This window comes from Micropterus salmoides, unplaced genomic scaffold (genome assembly GCF_014851395.1).
Source record: "Micropterus salmoides isolate LMB-PRFRI ecotype aquatic unplaced genomic scaffold, ASM1485139v1 Ms_hic_scaffold_6, whole genome shotgun sequence".
Lineage (NCBI taxonomy): Eukaryota > Metazoa > Chordata > Actinopteri > Centrarchiformes > Centrarchidae > Micropterus > Micropterus salmoides.
Genome location: NW_024044348.1, coordinates 6893595 through 6903117, shown reverse-complemented (window position 1 = coordinate 6903117; position 9523 = coordinate 6893595). Strand labels below are relative to the sequence as shown.

At 40.6% G+C, this 9523-nt stretch overlaps 1 long non-coding RNA gene across 1 annotated transcript; it reads right to left on the bottom strand.

The window, feature by feature from the left end:
• Positions 1–6586: 6586 nt before the first annotated feature.
• On the bottom strand, positions 6587–8126 carry LOC119889760. Its single transcript, XR_005442152.1, has 3 exons — positions 7847–8126; positions 7662–7728; positions 6587–7294 (listed from the first exon to the last, which is right to left on the bottom strand). It is a non-coding gene; the product is annotated as an uncharacterized LOC119889760 (long non-coding RNA).
• Between the last annotated feature and the right edge of the window lie 1397 nt (positions 8127–9523).

The following is a 9523-nucleotide window of genomic DNA, read 5'->3' as shown; positions in this document are numbered from 1 at the left end:
CTGAATTGGAATGCCATACCTGGCATCCACAGTAAGCAGAAAACATGCCTAATAGATAAAGTACATAAGCAGTTCATTGTTTTTCCCCATCTTGTGTGAAGATTAACCAATACCAGTTGTTGGAGCCATACTGCCTGTTGTCCTCCAAGCTACAGGGGGCATGATATTGTGTTGTATTGTGGTTAGGCCGATGCTGGCTTTAGTCGATTTAAGTTACTGTATTGCTACAAACAGGTGTGGTTAATTGGAGAAGAGGAGCAAACAGTTTTTAACTGGAATTTAACTGGAATATTGTGCTCAGATTATGTTGTTTATTGTACTTTATAGGCCAATTACGTATTATTTATTGTAAGTGGACGCAGGTAATAAACGCCAAACTGCAAACTTTACGGAAAAGACTGCACATCGTTTTTTGGGTACACGTTAAAGAGCAATTAACTACCTGTAGCGGCTAAATAAAGGGCATAGTCACTACACCAGTATCAGAACACCAAAACAAGAACAAAGAAACGGCTACAGTGATACACAAGCATAAACCCAAACCATTTTTCAAAAACTGATAGAATAATTAAATGCTCTGATGCTTCTAACATTTACCTGTAATATTTCCCATTGTTGTTGTTACCATGTATCCTAGAAATTATGTTTATGTACAACTACTTTGCAAAAGCAAATTAGTTTTTTCTGGAAACATAATTTGCCCAGATTACATTGTCTATCAACATAATGAGAAAATGTCTTAAAAATGTTCCTTCTGAACATATCAGTAAAATGTCCACCAACATGTTACATTTGTTTTCCTTCAAAGTATCAAATTTTGCAATATGAAATTTGTTAGTTTTAGGGTGTTTCCCAGATACTCCAGGTTGCAGATCCAGACACTTGACTTGTATCCTGCAAGTGTGTTTCAAGCACTAGAGTCCTTCTGATTGTACATCGTGCAATGCGTATATCACCAGTGTCCAACATAACATATTTCCCACAGTTTTACCTGCTCCTAGCATATTTTTACAGGGGGAAAAAAGGGAACAATAACACTGTTACTGTATTAATCATACATCCATTGTAATGATTCATTCAAACAACAAAGGACTGATTCATTTTCTTCAAACATTTAAGATAAAGATTTGAATATACATTTTTGATTTGATTTTCCCATGAATGAGCCATTTGCGTCTGCATATTTAAAAACACAAAGATGGATGACCACCTTGGTACTGTATTCCCTGTTGGTCTTTGAGGCTGTGTTCGGTCCAGTTCATCCTGCGTTAACTGGGAACCCACTTGCCCACTCACCCAGCTCCGGTTCTGGTGCCCAATCCGGCGCTGCTCCCTGCCATTATCATGGCCTGACAACCATGTCATATTGTAGCACACTCATCAAAGATGCATAATATAATAGTGATTTTCAAGTTGATCACACATATACTTTGATATTTCAGAATTTTGTATTAGTTTTGATATTTTCTTCCCTCCAGATATCCCATAGATATTTTCACATCTCTCAAACGTAGTGAACTCTCTGGGAAAATAGCCTTGGATTTTGAAAAAATACACTCGGCCAAAATGTGAAAGCACGCTTAGCAATACTCCAAATTACTTTAAATATTTTATTTATTAAACAACGGGTATGACATACAGTCATCATTACAAGAAAGAGACTCCTAATAGCTCAATTGGCATGGCATTTTGTTGGAATGTTTTCTTGGGTTCAGAATATTTCCAACAATAATTTGACTCCAAATAACTATAACAACTCAAGGTCTATCAATAATGCACTTTAGTACTCTGTTATCTCTCAGTGTACATGTTTCATGTTTTGACATTTAAAGTTTTCTTTTGCAGGAAAGTAGGTAGTAGAGGGATGGTGGACCTGCAGATGCCCATTCATCTGCCCTTTTGTTTGTCCTAGCGAAAGTCCCTGTCATTGGATCACAGCCTGAGTCATTTGTTACTGTAGCATTTGCTGTGTGAAACCATGAAGCGTGACAGCCCATCTGGACCGGGCACAAATCAGAGAGCCCATAATACAGCAGACAGATGTTGTCCTCTGTCCGCCCACACGCCTTTCTATGCTGATCCAGACAAATATTTGATTCCATTCACACATTCAGTCTGTGATGGCAAGAAATAATCTTCCAAGACAAGGTTACAAATTACAATGTAATTAACACATTTCACACAGTACTCTCAGAGCCCATAATATTGATTTCTACAAATTCCTTTCAGGGATACAGCAATGAAATTAAATGTATGCATAATCCAAATTCTACAGAGGGCTTTCAGGTGAAAACAAACTGCCCGGCAGGCTCTTGGTAAATTGTAGTGAGTGTAGTCTGAGCAGCTGATTCTACATCTAACTGTACAACTTGGCTATTTTAACTTAAATTAAAAACATATGGTTAAAGTCCATATATTTTTTCATGGGGAACTTATTATTTTTTAGGGCTGTCCTCGACTAAGGATTTACAGTCAAATCAGAATTGTCAAGTCCTGCCTATAGTCGACTGATAGTCGAATCATGTCTGTTTTTGTGCGCGGCGATTCCAAGCGGGGTGGCGGGGTTTCCACACGGTAGCTTATCTTATCTTGAGAAGCTGCAGAGCTGCAGTCTCTATTAATTCAACTTACACTGTAAATGTCCAGCTAAACTGAGGCTTTTTGAAGACCCTTTTCTCTCTCTCTCTCGCTCTCTCTCTCTTGCCTGCCATTCACCGGTTTTGTGTGAGTTTTGCATGCATGCCAACAACTGGATGCACGTCGCGGTTCCTCTTCCTCTGCAGTCTCTTCAGCAAGTGGTCCTCTTCCACCACCACACACACGCTACGCCTACACATGCACACTGACGACCAAGGGTTAGGGTTACAATTTTGGATTTATTCACGCACTTTAAAAACATTTATTAGAGGTTATATTCTTTTTACATGTTTATTTACAGCATTAAACGTTGAAATGTATACTGTAATAGGCTGTATATTATATATTATTATTGTATTATTATTGGGAGAAAACTGGTAGTTCTATTTAAAATCAGACGTTGAGCACCCCCATATCGCCAAAATGGCATGATCCTCATTTCACTGCGAAGCTTCGACTGTGAGATTGACAGTCTAATCCGGCTCTGCCCATCGAAGCATCGAATCTTCGACTATTGGGGGTCAGCCCTACTATTTTTCAAGCTATTAGGTTTGTGTTTTGACAGCTACTTTTAGAAGTTGTGCCTCTCAAGCTATACAGTGTGTTGGGGTAGAGATGAGGTGGTGAAGACAAGGTTGTCTTCTTCTGTTACAACTTTATCGTATGCCTTGTAGCTACAAGTTACAAAGTGAAATGTACCAGCCACCCTTCTGTTTCCAGCAAATGTCACTGTTTAAATATGGCTACTATACAACAGAGAAGTTGTACAAAAATCAACTGCTACTCTTTTCTGCACACATTCACAATATCATTTAAATCAGAATCAACGTTATTATCGCCAAGTATGGTTAACCCCAAACTTGTTGATGAGGCCAGCTGCAGACAGAAAGAAACTGTTGAGTCCTTTAGTGTGAGGTTGCGGTCCTACTCACTTCTGGCGCCAGCGTGAGCAGGACGCTGATCCAGTAGCTCTGTACATGTCTTGTTTTTACTACTTTAAGTGTGTTTTTTTCTTTCTTTTTTTTAAACTTTAACTCTTTATATAACACTAGCAGTGTAAAACTTTATATATCCTATGGATACAATTACTTTTTACGGATAACATAGCTGTGGACAACTTGTTTATTCAAGGGAGAAGCTGCTTCCACTCCAAACAAGCCGACATTTTCCACCACATACCTGGGGAGCTGAGGAGGAGGCTAGGCTAGCGGCTAAGTGGCGGAAGTACAAGCCCTCGGTTCCGTCGATAGTGATGGGGAATGTGAACTGTCTGACCAACAAGACGGCTGGCTGCCCTTGTGAGGACAGACAGGACGTTCAGGGAGTGCAGTTTACTTTGCCTCTCTGAAACCTGGCTAAGCCAGAACACCCCGGACGCTAATGTGGATCAGACTGTACAACAGCTCCCAGTCATGGCAGGGAGGACAATAGACAAAAGAACAATTTCTACCTCCATCTGTACTCTTTACTTCCATCTGCACTACATTTGCACTGTTTACTTTTTTTGCCCTGTTTACTGTGGCTACTGTGTTATAAGATTTTAATTTTAATATAGGTTTAATGTATGTTTAATGTATGGTTATTTCGTATGCTACTGGATAATTGAATTTCATAAATAAAGTATATATTTATCTGATGGACCGCAGACTCCTGTCAGATAAATCTTTCTTGCTTACCTTGGAGTCCTGGAGGCGTGCAGATCCTGCAGATATTGCAGCTAATCACCTTCTCTACAGAGCGAATTATATGCTGCAGTCTGCCTTTGTCCTTGGCAGTGGCAGCAGCGTACCAGATGGTGATGGAGCAGGTGACAATGGACTCGAAGACTGCGATGTAGAAGTGCAACATCCCTGTCTTTGGTGGGATGAACTTCCTCAGCGGCCACAGGAAGTACATCTTTTGCTGGGCTTTCTTGCTGAGCTTCCACATGTCCTGGGTGATAGTGGTGCCAAGGAAGTGGAAGGCCTCTTCCTGAAATCCACAACCATCTCCTCTGCCTTAAGAGGGTTGTGCTCCGGGTTGTTCTGGCTGCACTAGTTCACCAGATAGTCAATCTTCCACCTGTAGGGGTTCACTCAGGGTGTTGTCATTCACAAACTTCAGGAGCTTGGTGACTGGAGGTGCAGCTGTTGGTTCCAGGGAGGAGAGTAGAGGGAAGAGTATGCATTCTTGAGGGGAACCGGCGATGATGGTCTGGGAGTCTGAGACATATTTTTAAACATGTCTTTTAAAAAGAAGCAATACACTTGCCAAATAAAAAATATTGGACAAAAAATATTATAATCACAGAGATTCTTAATAGATTTGATTCGTAATAATTCTATTACCTCTCTCTGTAAAGTTTACGCTGTCTGAAAAGGGCCTTAGTGTGAGACAAAATGATCTGGTCTGCTGTGTCATTACCATGTCTCTTGGAAAACCACCGGGTTTGGGGCCACAGCTGTAACTCTGCTAAACCCCCTCTGTGGTCTGATGAATGTCCTCACTCACCCACTTCTTTCACAAGGGCAAGGTCATTGATTTCTCCTGCTATGTTGTTGCTGCTGCTCGTTACTGCACCATAATACACAGGTGCTAATTCTACGGAAAGGCAGACACAGTAAAGCCTGAGGGAATTAGATATTGGATGTTATCTACCTCAGTCCTGGACCACACTGACAAATGAAGGCTTTCACTCTGTCCAATAATTCTTTGTTAATCTGTAAATAATTGCCCAACAATGAAAATATTGTGAATGAGTAATACTATTTTTCACCGAATTGCAAATGTATGTTGTTAATTATTTCTTTATCCACTGGATTGTTGACTTAAAAGGTAGTGTTTTTCATGCTGGTCCATGTGAGGCTGCAGGAAAATTGAAGAAAAGCTGATACAAACAGAAAACAACTTTGTTTTTAAGTGATTTTCTAAGATGAGGTTAATGGTGTACAGCACAAAGTGAAGTAATGACCTAGTCTCAGCTAATTAGTTTCCTACACGCCTTCCTAACAGTTATTCAGCTCATCTATCAATGAATCCTTTCATTGACTGCTGTAGAGACACTCACTGAGTACAACCACAGATGTACACACACAAACACAGTCTTCACTGAGACATCTGCTTTCCTCACAGGTTCAGGTTATTATTAAACTGATTTGCATACAGTGCACATAAGTACAGCTTGTTACTTTACATTTTTATTCATTTAACTGAATATCCAAAGCGACTATATATGTCAGAGGTCACACACCTCTGGAGCAGCTAGGAGTTAAGTGTCTTGCCCAGGGACACAGTGGGGAATTGAACCCATGTCATTCACACCAAAGGCATATGTCTTATCCACTATTCTACCACAAACCCAAATTCCTCAGATAATATTGTCACTAGAGCAAATCATTCTGTAAGTGTTGTTTAAAGCGTACTTACAAAGGCCTTTCTTATGCTTCTCTATCAGCTGTAGATAAAGATAAAGGGGCATAGGTGCGTAGGGGCATAAGGGTGGTGATGGGGCAGTGGATAAGATGCATGCCTTGGTGTGATAGTCCCGGGTTCATCTCCCCACTGTGACAAGCCCACCAATGTGTCCCTGAGCAAGACACTTAACCCCTAGTTGCTCCAGAGGCAATACTTACTTACAGCAATTGTAAGTAAGTTGGATAAAAGCATCAGCTAAATGAATAAATGTAATCAAAACTACTTTCATGTCATAAAAAAGTGAAAATTAGCTTTAGCATGTAAAACTATTTTACACTGACCAGAATTAATTGATAAGTTAATATCTGATTACAGCAGGTAATAAAGCTTGTTAAACATCACGTTCCTCCGACACTCAGGCAACACAGATGTGAGTCCTGTGTAGCACACAGGAAGGATTATGGGTAGGGCCGTGATCTGATTGGTTGGTTAAGTCGGTTGGTTCGGCTGCTGGAGCAAAAGTGAGGTGTTTAAAATGAGACTCAGAGACCAAGGATTAGATGTAAGATGATGCCGGCTTCTTATATTTGAAGATATGTATAAAAATAAAAATATTGGTTGGTACCAAAAATGAAAAAGTACAATAATAAAACAAGTAATGAATAAGGCGATTATTGATATCACAATCAGGCTATGACATCAGCATGAAATGCTTGCTTTCCAAATTTAAAGTGAGTATTTCACTCTTTGAAGTAGTTCTATAATTAAATTCCCGGGTGCACCCTTTAACCTAAATTTCTGTTAATAAGACCACATTCAAGTTTGTTCAGATCCAGTTCAATAATACAATCCAGTAGAATTCACACAGTACAACAGTAACCCTTAACTGCAGGAATGATTCCTACTACTCAGCTCCAAATTCTCAGTCCTAAGGTGTGAACAGGTGAGTTTGTTTAAGTGAGTCCAAACAAAAAAAATGGATGTGTCGAAGGTAAGTCAGAGTTCCATAGGGTTGGTGTATGTATGTGTGTGGGGGAAGGAGTGTGAAGGTGAGTGAAGGGGTTTTGTGTTGTAGTGGGGCCTACCACACCGCAAAGTGCAGTAGTAGCGGGACAGGTCCAGTGATCCTGAAGAGGGAATGGCTCCCACAATCATTCAAGAGGGACGGCTCGCCATCAATTTTCATCCGCAGATCCAATCCAGACAATGGAAAAAGAAACACGCGCACACACACACACACACACACACAAAAAAAACCCCTGACCTGTCAGCAGACAGGGTCAGAGAAATATTCACTGCTTAAGTCTCATGCAATAATATACACTACATGAAATTCACAATACACAATGATATACATACTTTGGGTGTTTACTTTCTGTGCCTCTCTCTCAATATTCAGCATATAAACATAAATAACTTGGCTGCACACAACCAGATAAGCTGCACCAATTAGCTGCACGTTAGAACAATTAAAGTTTTGATGCAAGTGCAAAATAAAGTAAGCTGAGTTTACACATTAAACAACACAGTAAACCAGCTTGTTCAACTAAAATTGTAGCTTCATATTCACTAAGTGCACATAAATAATTTAAGGTACAAAGTAAGTTAGAGTTGAAAATGAACATTCTCACCGATTTCACCAGAGCGACTGGACACACACACCCAATATGGCGGCGCCCAGTAAAGCCACAAGGTCTTCTAAAACCGAAACATACGAGACCGTATGCAACTTTCAGTACTTTCTCTCAGTGCAAAATAAATTAGCTTTCACATTAAGGTGATAAAGAATGAACAAAAACAGTTTTAAATGAATTACCTCGCTCTTGAATCAGCACAGACTGCGCGTCGCGGGAAATCCTACGGACGTCAAAGCTACCGACGCTGCTAGTAGTCGTCTCAAGCGCTACATCTAAACACTGAACTTACAACTAAATTCTTACAGCAGTTAGCTACCACGTTTGTAGTGTTGAAGTTAGCCTCAGTGTAGTTCGTTTTTAGCTGTATTTTCTCCAGGTTTCTCCGTTTTTCCACAGTTTTCATCCTCTACAGCAGCGTAGCACTTCTGTCTCTCCACACACACACAGCAGCTGGGGGAAAAAAAACTTTCGCTCGCTCCCAGAGACGCGGGAGCAGGTGGGCGGGCCTACCTGCTGTCAGCTGATTGGCCAAACTAACCTGTCGGTCTATTTTGCCCTGGTAACTGAATTTTAACCCTTTAAAATCCTTAGATAATCTCTAAAGTTGCATTTCAAGAATAAAATCACTCATTCAGATTTTTATAGGCTTTTCCTATTTTTAAACCTAGATCATTTCATCTGTGTTACACCTGCAGCTGATCTGCAGCCCTTGTGGCTGGAAATGTTTTAATAACCTTCCAGAACTTTATGGTTTTGTCCAGTTTGTTTGGCTACTATTAAATGTGTAACGAACTTTATCGTGTGTCTCTTCATTGTACTCCCACACAAAAAAGCTGCTTTAATGGTCAAGCAAGCCTGCAGTTTTTCATTATATTACAGTCAAATCTGATGTTCATTTATAATGTTGCTCGTGGATAGTGGTTACAAATAATGATGCATGTGCATTGCTTTGTATGGCTACAGCTACGTCAGCTTGTTAATTTGCTTAATCTTCGCAGGTCTTTAGACCACGGTGGAAACGCACACAACAGTGGGCTGAAGGAACCTTTTAGTTCCTTGAAAAGAGATCTGGCGACATAAAAGTCGCCGGTACCTTTGGTCAAAAAGTGGCTTAACTGCCACCTTCTCAAACACACTCAGACCAGTCTCACAACAGCACTGCATTACAAATACAAATTACAGTAAACCAAATTATAAGACAATGTAAAGAAATCTACTAGGACTACTGTAAATAAGAAACTAAAAGCCAAAGTAGATTAGAATGTTATCTGAATTATGAATTGTCAGAATGTCTCTCTATTGTCACAGAAAGAAAGAAAGTCACAGAGACAGATCAAAAGAACTAACTCGGACTTCTTCAGATCTGCCGCCCCCTGTTTTACCGATTCCTGGCTCACAGAGCACATCCCAGACAGTGCACTTCACCTACCGCTTTTAATCACTTCAGTGCGGATCGCGTAACGGAGCTCACGGGAAAAGCAAGGGGAGGTGGACTAAGTGTCTTGCTCAGGGACACAATGGTGGATGTCTCACAGTGGGAATTGAACCCAGGCACCAAAGGCAAGCATCATATCTATGCGCCACCACCCCCGCTTCAACAGAGCAAACCTCAGCCATGAACTTCCTAAGTACAGACAGCATATTAAGTGTCCCACCAGGTACACTAATATACTGGACCACTGCTACACAACATTAAAGGACACCTATCGCTTCGTTCCCCGTGCAGGACTCTCTGATCACTGTCTTATCCCGACATACAGGCAGAGACTGAAATCTGCTAAACCTGGTGTAAAGAGTGTGAAAAGATGGACAAACGAGTCAAAGCTGGATTTACAGGCCTGCTTTGACTGCACTGA